This window comes from Muscardinus avellanarius (assembly GCF_963383645.1).
Source record: "Muscardinus avellanarius genome assembly, chromosome: 11".
NCBI lineage: Eukaryota > Metazoa > Chordata > Mammalia > Rodentia > Gliridae > Muscardinus > Muscardinus avellanarius.
In genome coordinates, this window is record NC_137797.1 from 111,625,242 (window position 1) to 111,646,429 (window position 21,188).

Consider the following 21,188-nt stretch of genomic DNA (forward strand, 5'->3'; position numbering starts at 1 on the left):
CTTCTTAAACAAGAGAATTCACCTAAGAACACTGCATAATGGAAGACCACTCCATTTCAGAGGAAAGAAAAAGACCCATCTAGTTTTACACTTTGATAGACCTCATTGAAGACAGAACATCTATGAATAGCAAATAGAGTTGGCAGTTTAAGAGAAAGGAAATAACTAAAATTTCCTTCATCAAAAATAAATGACATCAATGATTGCCATTATGACAAATTTGCATGTTATTAAAAGTTAGATTATTGTGAAATGGGGAAACGTTGGTAATAAGCGAACCTCAGAGCAACCGACAGAAAGTTTGGTATTTGTTTAAAGCTTAAACATTGGATACATTTTTTAATCACTGTTAATCCTGAAATGTTTGAGAATTTTCTTTCCCTTGCCTCCCCAAGTCACCTCATTTTGGCATTTAGTTCTAGAGTCAAAGTTGCAGGGTAATAAAGTAAATGAGAATATAAAAAGATTACAATTCTGCTTTCACAATTTTATTGACTTTGAGGTGAATCTGCAAAGCCATTTACTCCTTAAAATATCTAAACAAAATGAAAACATCCAAAGAAGAATGTTTTGTTTTAGTGTGGTTTTGTTTTTATTTTTTTGTGTGGTACTGGTGATGGAACCCAGAGACATTTTATCTCCGACCTACATCCCACCACTTTTTGTTTCTTGAAACAGGGTTTTACTCAGTCCCCGAGAATCTCAACATGTGGCCGAGGCTGGTCTTAAACCTGTGAGCCTCCTCGGTTACCCTCTCAAGTCCTGGGAGCACACACATGCACCTCCAGGCCCATAGGATGTTAAGTGTTGGTAAAGGAAGGCTGGTATGCAAATGGATTAAATAACTGATCAAGAATTAAAGGCTTTCCTTGTGTTTGAGTCCGACTGCAAACATCATCAGAGGTTAAAAATACACACAGCAAGTAGTTTTAGTTAAATAAAAAGTTCCTTACCCTTTCATTAAAAGTTTAAGATAAATGGAACTGAGTTAAAATGTTAAACGAGATGGAAAAGCAACAACTCTCTCGCAGTATTTACAATCTGACCTTGGAAAAGCTGTAGTTTTTGTTCAACACAGAGTGTTTACAGAATCATCCACTGTGATTCCTGACCAGGGGACCAGAGGCAGGGACATATTCACAACTGCCAGGCCGCTTCCTGCATGTACAGCCCAGAGGTTTACATTTAAAGTGTGTTTCCAAAATAAATGCTTCTAATCAGTGCAGAGAAAAAACATTATTACAGTTAGAAGTTTCAAAAAAAAAATACATTCAAGTACTGAAGATAACCTATTAAGAAGTAATAGGTCAGTAGGAAGATAAGGGCTTTTGATGCGAAATGAGTTAAAATACTAATACTGCCACTTACTAGCTGGAAGGTTTAAGCTCCCTATTTCAATTTACTCATCTTTAAAGAGAAGTATAATATCTACCTCTACAGAATTTTTGAGAATGAACTATGGACCACATGAAAAGGTCTCCTCCAGTACTTAGCGCAGTAAACATTCGGCTAATAAAGCCCTTGCTTATTTTACAAACTGTAAACAACAGTACGACCCACCACCTTCAAGAACCAAACATGAAGGAAAAAACTTCAAAATGAAAACCTCAGATTTCCTTCTAAGAGTGTAGATGAAAATCAACACAGAGCAGACACTTTCCCATGAGAGAAATACTCCCTGGTCAGCGGTACTTAACTGTAAAGTGATCCAAGGAAGATTATCAAGTGTTTAAAGAGACATGTTAAAGTAGCTAAGAACAGAGAACGGTGAAGGAAAACTGGCAGCTAGCGCGGATGGGTCGTCTACAAGAGCGGCCGTCGCACTGCGAGTACTTCTAAGTACTCCCGATTCTGTTACCAAGGACTAATCCCAGCACAGTCTAACCTACAGAAAACCATGCAGATGGCAGGAATTAGTGGAGCTGGAAGAGTTTACTCTCATGGGTAAGGCCATTCCTGACACCAAGCTGCTATCTCTGTACACATCATGCTCCCCAAACACTTGCGGCATGGATTTCCACAGTGGGTGAAGGCGCCGGGACCTCAGCCCTCCAGAAGGGCGAGAGTGGCCGTGGTGGGACCTCAGCCCTCCAGAAGGGCGAGAGTGGCCGTGGTGGGACCTCAGCCCTCCAGAAGGGCGAGAGTGGCCGTGGTGCAATTGGGGGTGTTGGATAAAGATCAGGAGGTGGTGGAGGCCCCAGGGGTGCTGAGTACTTTTTATTTTTCTGAAGAGGACAGCAAACCATATATTTTGGAATCCGTGTTAGAGATACTTAGCTCTCCCCCATTCTGATCTAGACTCTACCAGCAAGTTTGGAGCCCATATGAAGGCTCGATGGACAAGACACACCTGGATGACTCAAGGTCTATGTGAAGAGATTTAGCACAGGATGGTAAACAAGGGGCTTTAACCACGTGTTGGTCTCACCCGTAGCATAACGGTAATGAGACTATGCCTATGTCATAATAAACCTTAGGATTGTGTTTTGTGTGGCCATTATAATTCTTTCTGAAATTAGTAAACTGGTATTCTAGCCGGGTGTGGTGGCGCACGCTTTTAATCCCAGCATTCCGGAGGCCGAGACAAGGAGGATTGTGGTTCGTGGACAGCCTCAGCTATTTAGTAAGACCTTGTTTCAAAATAAAGAATAAAAAATAGGGCTGGGAGTGTAGCTCGGTGATAGAATGCCCCTGGGTTCCATCCCTGTACCACAAAAATAAATATATATATATATATATATATATATATATATATATAATAAACTGGTATTCTGTGGTTTCTAGTGTGGCCTCATGTGCAATTAGCCTCTCAGTGTCTGGAAATTCTAAGTGATTGACAAGAGCCAGTTTCTGGGCCATCGAGGCAGAAAGCTAAACCAGATGTGGTGGTGCATGCTTGTAATCCCAGTACTCAGGAGAGTGAGACAGGGGGAGCACAGGTTCAAAACCAGCCTCAGAATCTCAGTGAGACTTGCAACAACCTAGCGAGACCCTGTTTCAAAGAAAAAACAAACAAACAAACAAATTCAAACAGGGCTGGGGTGTAACTCTGAGACAGAAGTCCCCGGGTTCAATCCCCAGAGCAAGGTGGAGGGGGGCAAGGTGGGGGCAGAAAGCTGAATCCACCGGCTTTCCTACGTTAGCACCTTCTGCGACATCCAGAACTCTGAGCCTTCCGTTGGTCCTATTCTCCTCCTGTCACTATTAACAATGATTCTGGGAGCTGCAAGTCCAGAGGTAGGTGAGATAGGAAAGATAAGGCCGCGGAAGTCTCCTAACAACTCACGGCCATCTCAGTCTCCAAACCATGTCATGTATAACTAGGCAAGCTCCCTCTCTATGTGCTATTTTATACAGTAAAACGTTTAAGGACCAACATACTAGACATGAAGGAGCCAGGGTTCCAGAAGGGAATGGATCCTGCAATAGCAGATGCACATCCATTCCCAAAGCCTTACAGAACCTTCTTCTATGCGGGACTGGAGAGTATTGTTAATAAGGCTCAGGTGAAGGTTGGTTAAATTACTACAATAAGAAAGTCATGGTGATATTTCAATAATAGGCTACCAAGAAAAATGTAAATTTTGGCAAGTTACGTAGCGGAGTATCAATCTGTGTGATGCATTACAGGTGTTCATGTTTATTACATCTCATAGTACTTTTTTTTTTTTTTTTGGTGGCACTGGGGTTCCTGGAAGCCCTTCTACCTCCGGGCTACACTCCCAGACCTATTTTATACATTTTTTTATTTTTGGAAACAGGGTCTCTTAAGCCAGAGAGGCTGGCTTCGAACCAGCGCGATCCTCCTGTCTCCGCCTCCCAAGCGTGGGGATTACAAGTGTGCGCCACCACGCCTGGCAGCTCATAGTACTTCTAAAAGCACTGGTAATAAAGATGCTTGGATCTTTGCTTGTTTATCCCAGAGCTTCATCTTGGACAGAGGAGAGTCTCAGTTTCAAAGGAGTTTCAAAGGAGACTCAAGATTCCCACGCGCTGTCCCTCTGTGACGGGCAGGACTTGGGTCCCTGCAGCTTTGGGCTGCACTGCCGCTCGGGGTTCCAGGCTGTGCGTGCTCCTAGGTATTCGTTCAGAAATTATGCTTATCACTTCTGTTCCAATGCTAGGCTTACCAACAAACAAAACTCGGTCTGCAGACACTGACGCAGTGGCCGGACGTAGTCCCCCGTGGCAGTGCCCGTACCGCTCATGGGGTGCCGTGGTCTTTGACACGGCTTTCTGTGTGGTCAGGCCAACCAACGCTGTGGGAAGACCTAAAGGCTAAAGCCAAAGCAAGAGACATTTCCAAATCACTGGCTACAATTTTGTTTTCTCTGGGGGGAACTGGGGTTCCTGGAAGCCCTTCTACCTCCGGGCTACACTCCCAGACCTATTTTATATTTTATTTGAAAACAGGGTCTCTTAACCAAGCGTGGCTGGCTTCAAACCTGTGCGATCCTCCTGTCTCTGCCTCTCAGGTGCGGGGATTACAAGTGTGCGCCACCATGCCCGGCCATTGGTTACTATTTACCGATCCCCTCCTGTATGAACGGTACTAAGGATTAAAAAAAATCTATTTCTCTGCTCTAAGAAGTTTATGAAGAATGTAAGTAAAGGGAGAAGCAACAAGAATTGGTTCCAGAAAACAGGAAGATGGCATGACAGCCCAACTCCTGCAGCTCTGGAGCCCCAGAGCCCCGGAAACCTCAGAGGATGGCGGGGCTGGATCCTAAGGGAGCAGAAGGACAAGTGGAGATTTTTGCACGGGTGAGAAGAAATTCCATGTAGGAAGTAATGATCAAGCAGAGATGCAGAGATGTGTTTAGAAAGTCAATATAAATTTAGGGTTCAAGCTTACTTAGGAAAAGGAGCAGACTGAGAAGATGGATCCAATCCCATCTCCAGTCCGTACCACGTCTGGAGTTTCTGTGTTTCCTGAACGGGTTTGATGAGCACCACCCTCCATGACAAGGAGCACTATGCTTTCACACAAGCCCCTCTTCTTCAGAGCCTCTCTGAGCACTGCCCTGGCCAGGGTGAGGCAGTAATTTGAGGTTACTGGGGACTTCTGCGATGGCTAAAGAATGAGTGTGTGTTATAATCACTGTGCAGGCAGGATAGCCCTGTCTGTGTTGAGACCTATGGACACACTTAGAGGCAGGGTGGAGGAGGGGCAAGATGTCACAGGTCATTCTCTGTAGTTCTCAGGCAGCCTGCAGGACACTGCGATCGTCTGAAAAGGTCTAAGAAACTGCTGCCTGGGTCCACTCGGCCAATCTCTCCGTCTTCCTTAGCTCCTCTCCTCCCACTTCCAGAAGTGTTAACACCATTGGTCCAGGGTGCGGGCTGAGCATCACAATTGGCTAGAGCTCCCAGAGAGTCATATCTGATCATCATGATTGGCTAGAGCTTCCAGAGTGTGTAATGTCTGAATATTGTGATTGGCTGGAGCTCTTAGAGAGTATGTCTGAGCACCAGGATTGGCAAGAGCTCCCAGACTCTAATGTCTGAGCATGACAATTGGCTATAACTCCCAGAACATGTTATGTCTGAGCATCACGATTGGCTAGAGGCCCCGCCTGTCTGATGTGCAATGTGGCAATCCATGTGTGCTAGTCAGAGCAATGCCCACTTGCCTCCCACATGCCCTGGCCCTGATTCCAGGCCCACACCTGATTCCTTACTTGCAAAGTGACTTCGAGGGCGGGCCGACTGAGGATCTTGGAATGGGGAGATTATTCTGGATATCCTTGCTGGGTTCAATGTAATCCCCAAGTAATCCTTAAAGAGGGAGAGACCTGGGGCTCTGCGGGGGATCTAGGCCAAGGTGTGTAGGTGGCTTCTACCAGCTCAAAAATTCAACCATCGGCCCCAGAGTTCCCGAAGGGCCGTGGCCCTGCAAACACCTGTATCTTAGCATTGAAGCCACTGGATGCAGGGTAACTTGTTTCAGCACAACTGAAAGCAAGCACGGCATGGATTAAACGCATTTCTTCCATGCCAGGCATCTTTCTGCGCAGGCTGGCCGCCTGGCCCCTCCCCTCCTCAGTCCACTGCACAGGTCTGACCACCAACGACCACTGCACATGTGTCCTTTGTTGTCTGACTCTCCCACCACAAGGTCCAAGCAAGTAGACTTATTTCTGTTCACCGCCTCTTGCCCACTACTAGAAACCTCCTGAAAATAAGTCTTTCAACAAATATCTGTTAAGTAAATACCTACCAAATCTGGCCACCTCCTGACTATGCCCTGGCTCTGAAGAGCTGCAGTACGGTGTAAGGTTGGCAGCACCAAAATGTAAGATTGTAGAAATGCGGTTTGCCCCATTAGCATAGAGACACGCCGAGATCCATAATAAGTTATGAGAGGCTTTATTCGTGGGAGATCGGCCTCCAGCCCCCCGCGTGGCCGCGGGGGCCGGTGGCGGTCGGGAGAATGCCTCCCTCCCTCTCCGGGTCCTCTCTGAACTCTGCTCCCCTTCTTCCGGGGCGGGAGGCCTGGTCCCCAGAATCGCAGGCTCCACCTCCTAGCTCTCGGCCCTGCCCCAACCTTACATACGGAAGCTCAAGGACAGTGTGCTTGCAGCGCACAGAAGAGGACAGCCACGTAGGTGGCAGGCGTCGCCTTCCCTTAGTGCTTTTGATGGAAACAAGCTGAGAAACCTTAATTTCATTTTTAAAGGATTTGTGGAGAAAATTTAACAGTTCTATTTAAAATATATGAGAAGTACAATAAAAGTTGAGTAACTTTACATTAAAAACGACATACTTATTAATAGATGTGGTCTGAAGAATCACCACTTACTGTTCAAACAACAAAGTTTTAAATATATTCTTGCTGTAATTATTCTGGGAAATGACAAGAGGTGCAAAGTGAAAGGAATTCTTCTTATGGAACCAATACAAAACAGAAGACTCGGAAAGGGGGTCCTATCCTGAAAGGGTATTTTTAAAGTTTTCATTCTCTGAATAGTTTAACCTTTAACTGCTTTGTTTTGTTTGCTGTACCGGGGATGGAACCTAGGGGCATTGTGCCTCTGAGCTACAGCCCCAGAAAGTCCTATCTTTCAGTCATTTTTTATTTTTGAAAGCGGGTCTCACTGCGTTGCGGAGGGCCTCACTAAGTAGCTGAGGCTGTCCGCGAACTGCGATCCTCCGGTCTCTGCCTCCCGAATGCTGGGATGACAAGCGTGTGCCACCATGCCGGCCTTAACTTTTAACTTTTAATCTCAAAATTTATGGAAAAATGTCTAAGGAAGCAGTGCCTTTTACTCATTCTCTTAGATCAATATATATTTGATACTCAGAGTTATGAATAAAAATACAAAAAATATCCAGAAAGAGCAGAGTTAATTCCCAGTGTTTCTACGTCTTCCTTTTGGGCCGCCATAGCAGAACGCCAACCTCAAGCTGCTCTGTCGCCTCCTGTGAGTATTCCAGACATAGTACTCGGTAAGCACCATCCTAACCTATATTTTTAAAGTTTTTATTTTTCTTCCATTATATATGCCATCTAAAACTATAATACAAGCACTGGCAAAAACAATCACTTTTAACTTCTTAAATTCCCATGACCTATAGCATGTCTTACTAAAGTTAATATTTTAGCCGGGCGTGGTGGCACATGCTTGTAATCCCCGCGCTTGGGAGGCGGAGACAGGAGGATCGCGCAGGTTCGGAGCCAGCCTCTCTGGCTTAAGAGACCCTGTTTCCAAATAAAAAAAGTAAAAAATAGGTCTGGGAGTGTAGCCCGTGAGAGTGTATCCCGGAGGTAGAACGTCTTCCAGGAACCCCAGTATCACCAATAAACAAATAAATAAATAAATAAATAAAATAAAGTTAATATTTTAGTAGGCACAGGACTGTTTTAAGCATTTCATTCTATGTTATCAACATTAATGCTAATTATATAATACAGGCTTTCTAAATTGCTCTGTATTTCTTTGTTCTAGATATTCAAATAATCTGTCAAATTAGACACAATTAAAATCACATAGTAGCACAATTCCTAGCCTGGCACTCAAAGCATTTTTTCTATGTGTAAACGAAGAAGGATTGAACGGGTCTCTGATCCGTGCCTGGTATATCACCCTGTGTTACGAATACACGGCCAAATGCAGGGGTGAGGATCTTTCTGGTTTATCTTTAAGCATGTTACAGAACATATGTATGTACCCATGGGTCCATGGTCCGTCCAATCCACCGATTCATTAGTTGAAAAAGCATTTAGTGAAGCCGGGCGGGGTGGTGCACGCTTGTCATCCCCGCGCTTGGGAGGCTGAGACAGGAGGGTCGCACGGGTTCGAAGCCAGCCTCAGCTACTTAGTGAGGCTCTCAGCAACTTAGTGAGACCCTGTTTCCAAATAAAATATAAAATAGGTCTGAGTGTATAGCCTGGAGGTAGAAAGCCCCTGGGTTCCACCCCAGTACCACCAAAAAAAAAAAAAAAAAAATTAGTGAAAGACACCACATGTCAAGTCTATAGCAACATAATAAGTCAAGAGGTAATACCGTAAGCGTCTACTGATTTCACTTTCTATGAGCACTATGAGGGACAGATGATAGCTATATTGTGCTAAAATCATCCGAAGGGATGCTTCCCGAGGAACCTGAGCATTCAACAGGGTGATGAAGTTGAATTAGAATTTCAACCACAGAGAAGAAAAGCTTCCAATCAGAGGAAATGGCACCAGCAAAGTAGAGACGCTGGAGAATGGCGTCGGCCAGTGACTGGAACGGGTGGTTAGCAACAGGCTCTGGAGGGGACCGCTGCGTAGCTGCGAGCGGGACCAAGTTAGGTGAAGCTACGCTCAGTGAGTCTGCTTCACCGCCAGCTTTGAGGGCAAACCGAAGCACTGAGACTTGTCCTGAGGACAGAGAGGAGTTTGAAAAGCCCTTGAACCACACAGTGACCTAATCAAAACACAGGCTGAGAGGAGAGGATCGCAGGTTCACAGCCAGCCTTAGCAACTTAACAAGATCTGATTCAAAATAAATAACTAAAGCAGGCTGGGGTTGTAGCTCAGAGGCAGAATGTCCTTGAGTTCACTCCCCAGTACCACCAAAAAAATAAATAAATAAAATTGTAGAAAGGAAATCATCAGAAATTAGTAACGAATAGAAGGGCGAGGGCAGAAACCAGGGGAGGCGAGCAGGTGCTTAAGACACACTTAAAGCCACCGGTGGGCTGTGTAGAGACAGTAGTGTTAATGAGAGGAGCGTGTAGGGGAGAAGGCCAATTTTGGGGACAGTATGGATGTGGGTTCTAGAGATAGGTCTTTATTGACAGCAGGATTTTAAATAGGAAGGCGCGAATCATCAGAAAATGGGGAAACCTTTGTGGATGCAACTAATGCGGTCTTTTAAACGCAAGAAAGAGTTAAGGAGTAATTGTACTCACGTATCACTGAGTTTGTATGCAACATACCAAATTGGTATTGTCATTATTTTTGTTTTATAAAAGAGCATGAACTTTAAAAGAGTTAAATGTCTCTTGTGACACTGCCTGTCCTTTCACTATGGCAGGAGCAGCTCAGAAAATAGAATGACCCAAGAACGAAGTGGCAAGAAAATAGAGCAGGGAAGACCCAAGGTTTTCACTCCATCACCTCACAGAGACGACTGGACAAAGGTCACGGAGCGAAGTCACTGTGTCCCAAGAATCCAGAGCACGAGAAGCTGCACAAGGATTCTCGGGCAACTTCACAGGACCAGAGAGCCCACGTACGAACCTTTAGAATTCTGGACCAGGACATTCACTCAACTGCGACTGCTCTCCGCTGCTCTCCCGACTCTCTCGTGTAAAACTTTGTGCACAGCAGAGGACATTTTAAAGATAAACAGAAATATTTTAAAAGGCTCATCTTCAGGGAGCACTGAGCACAAGCAGAAGTCGGCAGTCCTTCACGTGGGCAACAGTTTGGATCTTCTGGGCCCCCAGGCCCACGGTGGGTGCTGGGTCTCGGGACCTCGCGGGGCGGCCGCAGGTTCTGACGTGTGCTAGGTCTGTCATGCATCCCCACCACCCAGAACAATGGGGCCAACAGGCATGGCAGAGTCCTCCAAGCTCTGGGCCTGGGTAAAGGGTTACTGTTTATAAGTCGGCCACCTTGAGTGCTCGCTACAGAGACAGACACACCGGCCAGCACAATACTCAGAGACGAGAGCACTTTTCTGGAAGAACTACCTCAAGTTCTCCTGTTAGCAGGATGACCTGGTCAGGACAAGTGCATGTCCTTGTCTGGTCCCCTTGGAATATAAGGTGGTTGTGAGAAGACTGATGGGCATTAGGAAATGACGCCAGTGTGGACTGAGCACTAGTACAAAGTCAAGGGGATTCTTCTTATAAAACCAATGCAAAATAGAAGACTCAGGAAGGGGGTTTCTATCCTTAGAGTGAATTTTTAAAAATTTAATTCTCTGAATAGTTTAACCTTTAGCTGTTTTTGTTTTGGGTTTTTCAGTACTGGGGAGCCAGGGTCATTGTGCCTCTGAGCTACACCCCTTGTCCTATCTGTTAGTCTTTATTTTTTTTTTTTTTTTGAAACAGAGTCTCACTGAGTTGCAAAGGGCCTCACTAAGTAGCTGAGGCTACTATCCAGTACGAGGAATTCAAACACACTGGGCTTGTGCGGATATGTCTTAATTAAAATTAATGAAACAGCCAACAGTATATTTGATGTATACAAAGAATTACACAACTGTAGCGTATTATTTCTACATAAAATATCAATTTCAATCTTCTCCACGGATTTCAACATTATCGTTCATATCATAGGACTTATATTTCCTAGCCCCTTCCATGTCTTAAACAGCATTTTCCTCCTAATATTTATGTTTGCACTGACTCTGTGGGCATTCTGAGTAAATTTCATAACCCAGTCTGTCATATGTAATATTCAAATGTCTTTTAAATAGAAAATTTGTGGTAAACATTTCGTTCAAACGTTTACAACCCTTTGCTTCTCTAAGTCCTGTCACCCGTTTCTGAAACAGAGCGTGCCAGTCTTGCTACTTTTCTAACCTTGGCTGCCCACGTACAAAGGCTTCATTCATTACGTTTTTATGTGGAGACATGAACAAGTCCATCAGGTCCTGAAATAAACTGCAAATGGAAGTAGAAACACAGATTTCATAGAAATATGAAGATGGACAGCACGGAATAGCAAGCCTGGACTTTCTGTAGCCCTGACCCCAGCCCCAGAGTGGGCTCAGTGGATCTGACCCTCACATACACACGCAAAACCAAAACTGAGTTCTGAGCTACAGCTACGTATGACTACATCGTTCACTCTGTTTTAAAATTTAAAGAGAAGACAGAATATTCGATTACCTAGCATGAGTTCAAGCTGTATTAAAAGCTGCACTAGTTAAAATGTCATAGTCACCAACCACTGTTCAAAGTGACTGTCACGGACGCTGTGTCTGGCTCGCTGCCCTCTCCCTCCCTGCGTCTCTGACTGAGATCCAGCCCCGCACCACACCACTCCCGTTTTATTTTTCTGATCACAACACCGCCCTCTCTGCTGTTGCCCTTTTCAGGTCTTCTCCTAGAGTCTCTGTTCTTGAGAACTGGCTCCACCCAGCCTGTTCCAGCCCACCAAGTCAGGGGCTGAGTGCAGGGTGGGGATGAGAAGCTTGGGCTTCTCCCGGGAGAGGGAGACAGACAAAAGACAGACGCGGAGCAGAATCGATCCTGTCCACGGCCGGACGAGATGAACACTCCCCATCAGTCATGCACAGCACCCACCAGGAGTGCTGGAGTTAATGCACCAGATAGAACTAAGTTTAAAATGTCCGCTTTTTTTTTTTTTTAACAGGAAAATGGTTGGAAGTAGAGAATAATGTGCTGAGAGGCCAGCCAGTCTCAGAAAGTGAGGAGTAGTGTGCTTCCTCTCACATGTGGACCGGAGACACCAGGAGCACGCGGGACTTGAGTTCAGGGAGAGAGGTGCAGAGCGCGGGTGGGTCAGGGACAGAGCCAGGCAGGGAGCGGCGGAGGGGAGAAGGGAACAAGCCCAGGCAGTAGGCAGAGGCCGCCCAGCACCTCACTAGGTGGGCGGGGAAGGAGGAGGTGGGGTGCAGAGGGGAACACCAGGAGGTGTGAGTCCCCGTCACACTGAGCCCCACTCGCACGCCTAACCCAATGAGCTAATAAAATAACTGGAAACGCAGTTCATGGCATCTAAATTCTAGTGCACAATGAATCAAAATTCAAAATGTGATTCTTCCTTCTTTGCCTGCGTCCCTGTTTGATTAATGATTATAAGTGCTGAAATTTTACCCTGAAATCAGACATTTTGGATGCAGATCCCAGAAATTGTTCTAAATAGGATTGCTTTATTATGAGTAACAGAATAGCTGGTCTATGGTGCCAGCATTTATCTAAATAAGTACAGATGGCAGCTAGAACGTATTACCTTTAGGTTTTATCACACTCACGAAGTGCCCGAAACAATAGTATTTCTGGTAGATAGAAAAGCGAAAAGAATATGAAATTTAATTAACCTCTACTGTAGTCGTCCGTGATGCTCTAATCCTCAGAGCAGGCGGGAGAGTCCATTATGGTCAATCTGACCAAGATGGAAGGAAATTGTTTACGGGACGTTTATGGCTTCTAAAGACAAAGTCACTTTCACAAAGACATACTAAGTGTTTGAACAGAATTCTAGATTATTTTGAAAAATAAATCAAAGGTTTTTTATGACTTAAGAAAAAGAATCTGGCAGAAATCACTTTCTACCTGAAAGGAGACCCAGACTCCAATCTGCCTTTACTTGAACCATCAATAATTGTTATAAATATAGTTCTTAGCTTCAAAAAAGGAACACCCATATTTTAGTTATTAAACATTTGACTAAAGAATCTAATTGTCAAATATATTAGATGTCAAAAAGTCATCTTGAAGAAAACATATTATAAATTATTATGACCTTTAAATGTTGAAAATAACTTTCTCTTAAATTATAGATGAAATAGCCAGGAATAAACAATAACGGTCCATAAATAGTAATTGGCTGTGAATTATTTGATGCATGTATTGTTAGACATTTGTCATTAATCACAGAAAAAAATGTTTAACCTTCAGGCATCTATAGGTTAAAAATGCCAAAGTCTTTTTGTTGTCATTATTTATAAATTAGTTGGAGTAATCTAGCCTCAAGATCTGAGGTTCTGTGACTTGTTGTTTATAGCCACAGAGGGTACACTTTTAAGGGAATAAAAGGCTTTTTCCATTTAAGCCTGGTTTCGCCTTTCTGACAGCTCTAAATCCACAGGATGTGGAGAGATGATTTAAATTCTACAGCAGGATTGTGACGCCCTGGACGTCCCTCTCCTCCTCAAGAGAGACGTTGTTCCTGCCTTGACGGTGCCCGCCTGGAGTCCAGTCGCAGGCTGGTCTCTGAGTCAGCTGAGAGTGCTCACCTCCTGAGCTCCTCCCCGGAGCTACTCCCAGGCTGAAAGCTGGGCTCAGAGCGGCCACATCCCCAGGCTTGGGACAGGGAGAGAGTCCAGTAGACAAAAAAGTAGCTCCAAAGTAGCCAAAACAAAATGAAACGAGAAAGTCTAAGTTGAGTATTTAATTTGGGTACCATTTTTCTAATTCCCCAATTCAAAGAACTGATTAATAATGGTCAACAAGTCATTGTGTACTCCTGGACTAAAGAAATAAGGAAAATCTTAAAAATCAGAAGCCTCTTGGATTTCCCGGAGACATATGGCTGCCACCTGTATAAATTTCAGGCTATACACAGTTGGCTCTGGAGGAATCAGAACAGGAGATGCTTCTCTACTCCCAAGATGTCTACCAAGGCACCTCACTAAGTGTCTGCAGGTCCCAGTAGCAGGGGCAATCTTCTCCGCTCTCAGGGCTGCTCGTGGAAATAGGGTTAAATGAGGGAGTGTGTCAGGAGGCCTGCCTGCCTGTGTCCACGTGTTAACCACCATGTGTGCCTGGGGGTGGGCAGGGAGGAGGAGCAGGAGAGGAGGGAGGGAGGAGATGAAGGAGGAAGACAGAGGGGATTATTATCCAGCGACACGCTAACGAGTATTACTATCCCTATTTCTGTGGAATCTCTCTAGTGAAGATCAGACCACTCCACAGTAACGCAATTATAACCAGATGTCAACATTTGATATTTAATTCTAAATATACAATTCTAAATTATTTGGTTGACATGTTTGTACATTTTAAAGAAAAAATAATTAGGAACAGACTCCTTCCCACTTGTTAGGCGGTCCAAAGGAGAGCCAAAGGACACAGCTTCCCAGGGAAGGAGGGCACAGGAGGGCGCCCTCACCGCGAGGATGTGTGAGCGCCTACCTGTGTTCACGGGTGAGCGTGTAGTGACCTAGAGAAACCGCCCGCCGCGTTCACACACACCTCAAGAAGGAAGGCACGTTCTCATCCACTCTCGGCGAGGTGCGTTTATGGATTCAAGGTATTGAGTCCTTTACACAAAAGTCACTTCCCTGCTCTAATGACCTGGTCATTTGGACCTTCTCAGGACTTCAAGATCCCACCATCACGAGACTGAAAATAGGAAATAAAGTTTTATTTGACAAAACAATATCCTTTCTTTTTTTTTTTTTTTGGAGGTACTATGAATGGAACCTAGGGTCATTCTACCTCCAAGCTACACTCCGGCTTGGCTCTGGAGTTAATTTTACTCTTAATTTTGAAACAGGGTCTCACTGAGTTGCAGAAGGCCTCACTAAGTAGCTGAGGCTGGCCATGAACTGCGATCCTCCTGTCTCGGCCTCCCCAAAGGCTGGGATTACAAGCTGCTCCCCCACGCCAGGCTTCCGTTCATACTTGTTTTGAGGCTCATTCCCGGCCTCCACTGGACTTCGTCGTGAAGGGCACGCCACTGCAGCCTGTCACCCTCCTCACATTGCTGGCTAAATCTAAACAAATAGCAAACTGCTTCATAATCAAAAGTGACTTCCTAGCCAGGTGTGGTGCACACTTGTAATCCCAGCATTCGGGAGGCTGAGATGGGAGGATTGTGGTATGCAGACTGCTTTAGCTACTAAGTGAGGCACTTTGCAAGTGTTTCAAAATTAGAAAAAAATAAAAAATAGGGCTGGGGGTGTCTCTAGGAAGTAGAATGCCCCAGAGTCCCATCCGACTTAACTCATAGCATGGTGTATGACTTAAAATAAAATCAGTGACATGTTTTATTTATTTAGAAACTAATAATGAGGAAAATAATTAAGTAACCAGTCTAGTTTTAATTTCTTTTGTTTTCAAAGGTGATTGTGAAATCAAGTGAGTTGATCTAGAGCAACCCTCTGGAGAAGCTTCCTGCTTGCAGAAATGAGAAGAGGGCCACGGCCACAGGACGCTGGCACGAGGCTCCGTCGTGCTGGAGCTCAGCACCTATCTGCCCAGCAACAGGCACAGGTCACCCCACCACTCTGGGTCCACAGGACCTTGTGGGGCCACACACTTGCTTCCTGTGCCCACGGGCACTGGGGTCTACACATTTATATAGCAGTGTCGAAAATGTCCAAACTAGGAAATATTAATCACATTTAATATTAATTAGATTTCATTAATCTCGAGTCTGCCCCAGACACACGTGTCCCTGGGCCCTTCCGCCACAGCGCCCTGTCCTGGGTGCCTTTGGATCAATCCACAAGCGTCCCTGTTCTTCTGGCTTGACCTCTGCACTCATTCTAGGCCTTCACTGTTTATCTCCCCCATTAATCTTTCTGGGCTTAGCACATTCCCTGTTGTTTTTAGGAGGGAAAAAAGTTCCGAAGCCAGGCTTATAGGGCCACTGTGGACATGCGAGGATGGCTGGCTCTTGTCTATAAAGAGGTAGAACCTGAAAGGCCACCAGTTCCCGGGCCCTGAAATAACAACTTAAAAGGCATGGCATATACTGCAGAGAATACAACGATCAACTTCTAGTGCTGTGACGAGTGAGGACACGCACCAGAAGCCCCTGGCTCAGGTCTGGCCTGGCTTCCGGCGGAGGCCGCGGTCCCTGCCCCCAGGAGACGGCCGCTTTGCCGCCTCCTTCCCCTCCCTGCAATCAGCGCTGTGATGACGCACCGTCCAACGCTCTCTCCAACAGTGTCACCAGAGCTGATACCTAGTTTTAGACTGTAGTTTTAGGTGGTAACATAACAGTTCTTTCCTATTGTTTGTTAGTAAGAATTCTTGCTGACTAACACAATCTATTTACCCACAGCACCGAAGCACAAGTCTGTCCGTGAAAACGTTACAACCAAAAATTGTGAAGATGCTCACTTCACAAACGTGTAGAGAAAAAGGAGATAAAAAAAAAGAAAAAAGAAGGTATGACTCCCACACCACCAACCGAAACCCCAGGCTGAGGCTCCTGGGCACCGCCGCCCCTTGTCCTCCGCTGCTCCCCTGGGCGGAGCCGGCCAGCTGTATAAACCTGGCCTGTCAGGGACAGAGGTCGGTGTGGCCACCGCAGGGCGGGCTCCGGGGGCCGCCTGCCTCTGGGGATCCGGAGGCCTTGGGAGAGCGACCACCCACCGCTGCTTGCTTTCTTCCACCTCAGGCCCACAGGCTACCACATTTTCTCCACCACCCAAACACCCCACTGCAGTCCCCACAACTGAAAGACCTCTGTGTTCCCAAAGGGACCCAATCCATCCCAACTCCCCTTCCCTCCACTTTTATAAACTTTTATTTTACTTTTTTGCTTTGTTTTGCTGCTGGCAAGTTCACGGAGGACTGACCATTTAAAGAACTCTTCCCCATCACACCCACACATACAGCCCCCAAATGCTGCTTAACGGATACGTGAACAAGCTTGCTTTGGAATCCTTTTTACCGAAGAATTTGTGACAGCTTCTGCTTTCAAGATAGTTCTTTATGCTAGGGAGTCTAGCAAATGGTGCATCCCTTTAGAAATAAGAAGGGATGGGACCGAGAGCACAGGTGGCACGTGTGAAGGACGAGCTCCTGGTGGAGTGTGCTTCCGAGGGGCTGGCCACGCGGACTTGCAAGGGTGCACAGCCACCGGGAGGCGGGTTCTAGTGTAGGCTTAGTGCTTTCAGAACGCTCACTCCCTCGTGGCCACGAACATCAAACCATGGGGGAAGACTGCCAGAGGTTTAAACATGCATTTCCTATTTTGAAGTTTTCATTCTTACCTACAGTGCAGCTATTATTTATAGATGACTCGGTAAAAGTCCCCACCAAGATTGCTGCTGTAGCCATGTGGGTCATGGAGCCAGCCACGACCTGCACAGCCCAGGGGTTTCCCTGGTGTGAGCCGCCACATCATAGGGAGAGAGCCGTGTCCACTGCAAAGTTGGTTTATCTCAGGGCGTCCTTTGGGGTGGGGAGAAATATATGAAGATTATTAAATCCTCTGTTTATCTGGAGTCAGCCACAGCTGAAGCGCAGGGCTTCCTCGCAGTGTGGGACAACCACCTACAGGGGTTATCCTCTTAGAGGGGCTAAGATATGAGTCCTTCCTCAATTAGTGTACCGTGCTATTCCACACACAGAAGCGACTTCCTTACAGTGGACTCCAGGCCCAGTACCTTGCCAGCACTACAGCAGGGGCAAGGGCAGCTGCCAGCCGCTCAGATTCCAACTCGTTGTCCTGTGGAGGTCTACGTCTGACCTCAAGAACCGAGGGACTATCGTCTAGTGTCTGGTTTTTATGAAACACACCGAAGATATCAAAGTGCATCAAGAAACGACAGCCACCAGTGCTCTGCTCAATCCATCACAGGAAGGGAGGTGGAGGGAGGGCAGGGCTGGGTGCGGTGCTGGCGCTGAAATGCACTTCCTCGGGCCTTCCTCTTGCCTTTACACAGAATACCCAGTGACCCAGAAACCTCGGCGGAGTAGCCATCTACCATTTACAAAACCCACCAAGATATCCGTTTGAAAATCAGACTTCAACCACCCTCAAATGTCTTCAGAAAATATTTGTTCAAATGATTTTTAAATAGCAACTAAATTCCCTCAATATCGACATAGTCCCAGGGACTATTTTTTAAGCTGACATGTCCTCAGACTCTCCAACTCTTACATAAACGAGCAATGGATTCCTGAATCCTTCACATTCTCAGTATTTAAGTAATTATAAGTAAAAGCCTGTAAGGATCTGAACCCTTTTGGAAATCTTCTAAATACTGTATGTGTTATATTCTTCCTATGTCCTTACAAAGAGCGGTACGAACCACAGACCTATGAGAGAAACCTTCAGGGCAGGGAGCGCATGTGGGCACGGGAGGGCAGGAATGCCTGCCAGCTAGCAGACCCCAGTGCGGGTCGTCGCCGGCTCGGTGGCTCCCATCGCCGGCCGCCTGCTCATCAAAGCCGCGCTCTACGACCGCAAACCTCCTGTCGGAGGCCAGAGATCACCAGAGGGTCGCGAGGCAGAGCTCCGGGTCCCACGTCAGCCTCGCTTCCTTAGCTTCAACCCCACAGCGCAAGCGACAAGCCAAAAACTAGATCACTGTACTTCTTCAAACTTTAAAACTCCTGTGCTGAATGTAAAACTAATGACAAAACGAAAAGACAACCCAACGAATGGGAGAGATACTTGCAAAGTCTGTATCTGATAGAATACCTGCGCCCAGAATGTACTGAGAATTCAAAATTCACATGTGTGCTATCTACAGAGAACATTTATATTTAAACTTTATACATTAGGTATAAATATCTGTACTCACAAAAGCATACACGTATTTATACTTTATATATGTAAAGATCTATTAAACTTAAGTGATATGACAAATCATCTTAAAATGTGCTGAGGAGACATTGCGCCAAAGAAGACACAAAAGTGGTCTAAGCAGGAGAAGAGCTGACCTCTCTAGTCCTCCGGGAGGCGGAGCCCACATGGGGAGACCTCAGTGTGCACCCACCGGGGAGGCTGAGGCGCTGGCCCAGCACACACTGCGGACGGGAAGGCACAGCGCCGTGGCTGCTTTGGGAAGCGGCCTGCAGTCGGTAACCTACAGTTACACACACAGGCATCACGAGCCCCAGCAATCCCCCTCCTAGGGAAACACACACGAAATAAAAACATCCATCCATGCGAAACTTGTACACAAAGGTGCACAAAAGCATTGTGCTAAACACCCAGGAAGTGGAGCGGCCCAGCGCCTGTCAAAGGATTCTGGGAAACCCCAAATACAATGAGCATGCGGTGGGGTATTGTTTAGTAATGAGCAGGAATGAATCCTGATACATACTGGAGCATAAGTGAGCCCAGAACACCACATGAAGCGGCCACATACTGTACAATTCCATCTTCACAAAATGTCCAGAAGAGACACGTTTACAAGTAGGAAAAGCAAGATTGCGGCTTCTAAGCCAAGGTGGTAAGGTGGAGGGAGGGACTGGGGCCTGATTGCTAATGGCTACAAGATGTCTTTAAGAATGATAAAGGTATTCCAAATTTAGCTTGTGGTGGTGGCTACACAATTCTGGGTATACTAAAAGCTGCTGACTTCTACATTAAATGAATGTATTTTATGGTATCAGAATTTTATTTCAATAAAACCAAATTTAAAAAAAACTACAAAACACCCATCATCATCGTATCCGTGCACCCATGGAAACTGGCTGAGAGAGCTCACCCAAGTCGTAAAAGCCACACTGTCCCAAGAAGGGCGAGCATGTCGTGTGTTTTGAGAATCATAACTCATATGACATAGTATGCTGGCATAATTTTTTATTTTATTATTACTTGTTATTAACGTCCTCCTGTGCCTAATTTATCCATTTTTATCATAGATGTATGTGATGGGAAAATACTTTTAGTATACATAGCGTTCAATACCATTAATGACCTCGTTGCTTTGGGTAAAAAAATCAACTTATCACATTTTGAATGTTAATTGTAACTTAAATATAGACATTTTTATGAAAGAATTTAAATATATACTTTAAAATTGATTTTGCCCCCCAAATTGAGAAATCTATTTCTCTTTTCTATTATATTTTCATTTGAATTCAAGTTTTTATTGACTATTTTTGTTACGCTTATACTAACTAAATGTTCTTTTTTCATCTAAATTTTATTATTAATTATATTTAGAACACCTTTTTGCAAAGTCATCTTTTACACCTATAAAACATAAATATTGGCAGGCAAGGTGGCGCACACTTACAATCCCCGCGCTTGGGAGGCTGAGACAGGAGGATCGCACAGGTTCGAAGCCAGCCTCAGCTACTTAGTGAGGCTCTCAGCAACTTAGTGAGACCCTGTTTCCAAATAAAGTATAAAATAGGTCTGGGAGTATAACCCGGAGGTAGAAAAGCCCTCGGGTTCCACCCCCAGTGCCACAAAAATAAACAAATAAATAAATATTTAATAACTTGTAAAAGAAAACATGGTAGATGTTCATAACTCACCCCTAATAGTTATGCATGCAGATGGTATCCTGTCTCCTCAAGATGTGCAGTCAATGGGAAGTTACTGATTTTATTATGATTCTTACTAATTTTTCAATTGAAATGCTTATTGCATAATGTGGATTATCTTGATGCCAAATGGTTTAGTCTGCAGAAGTCCAGTCTAGAATTTCATTCTTGCTGCTGCAGGTAAAGCTTTGGGAAGGTAACAACATTTAACTTATCAGAGAAAACTAAAAGAATCACAGTCTTTGCAGAAAGTTTCTGGACAACCTCCAGGATGGTTATTAGCTGTCAATGTGGGCGGAGCTGGGTGTCGTGGCAATGCCTGTAATCCCAGTACTTGGGAAGCTGAGACAGGAGGATCCTAGGTTTGAGGTCAGCCTCAAAAATTCTGTGAGGTCCTCAGCAATTTAGTGAGATCCGGTTTCAACATAAAAAGTAAAATAGGACTGAGGTTGTGGCTCAGAGGTAGAATGCCCCGGGGCTCAATCCTCAGTACCAAAAAAATGAGTGAAGGAATGAAGAAATAAGCAAATGTAGAAGATAACCCTCAACTATTAGTGTCCCGTGACGTATTCCAGCATACTCTCACTTATGCTAGTACTCTGAATTTACGGCAATTCAACATAATAGGCTTCCTTAAACGGACACGAATTTGACTGCACAAGAAACTTTAAACCATTTTAGAACTTAGGATATCCTAAGGCCTATCCAGAAGCAAGTATTTCAAATTTCTATCTCTTAAAAAAAACGTAAAACTGTGTTGTGGTGAAGGAGAAAGAAATGGATTAGAAGGAAGACACTTGACGTCTGGGTAACA

At 45.1% G+C, this 21,188-nt stretch overlaps 1 protein-coding gene across 1 annotated transcript in view; it reads right to left on the minus strand.

The window, feature by feature from the left end:
- Nucleotides 1-21,188, minus strand: part of SOX5 (SRY-box transcription factor 5) — a gene marked incomplete at both ends in the record, with an annotated part of 374,117 nt that overhangs the window by 318,212 nt on the left and 34,717 nt on the right.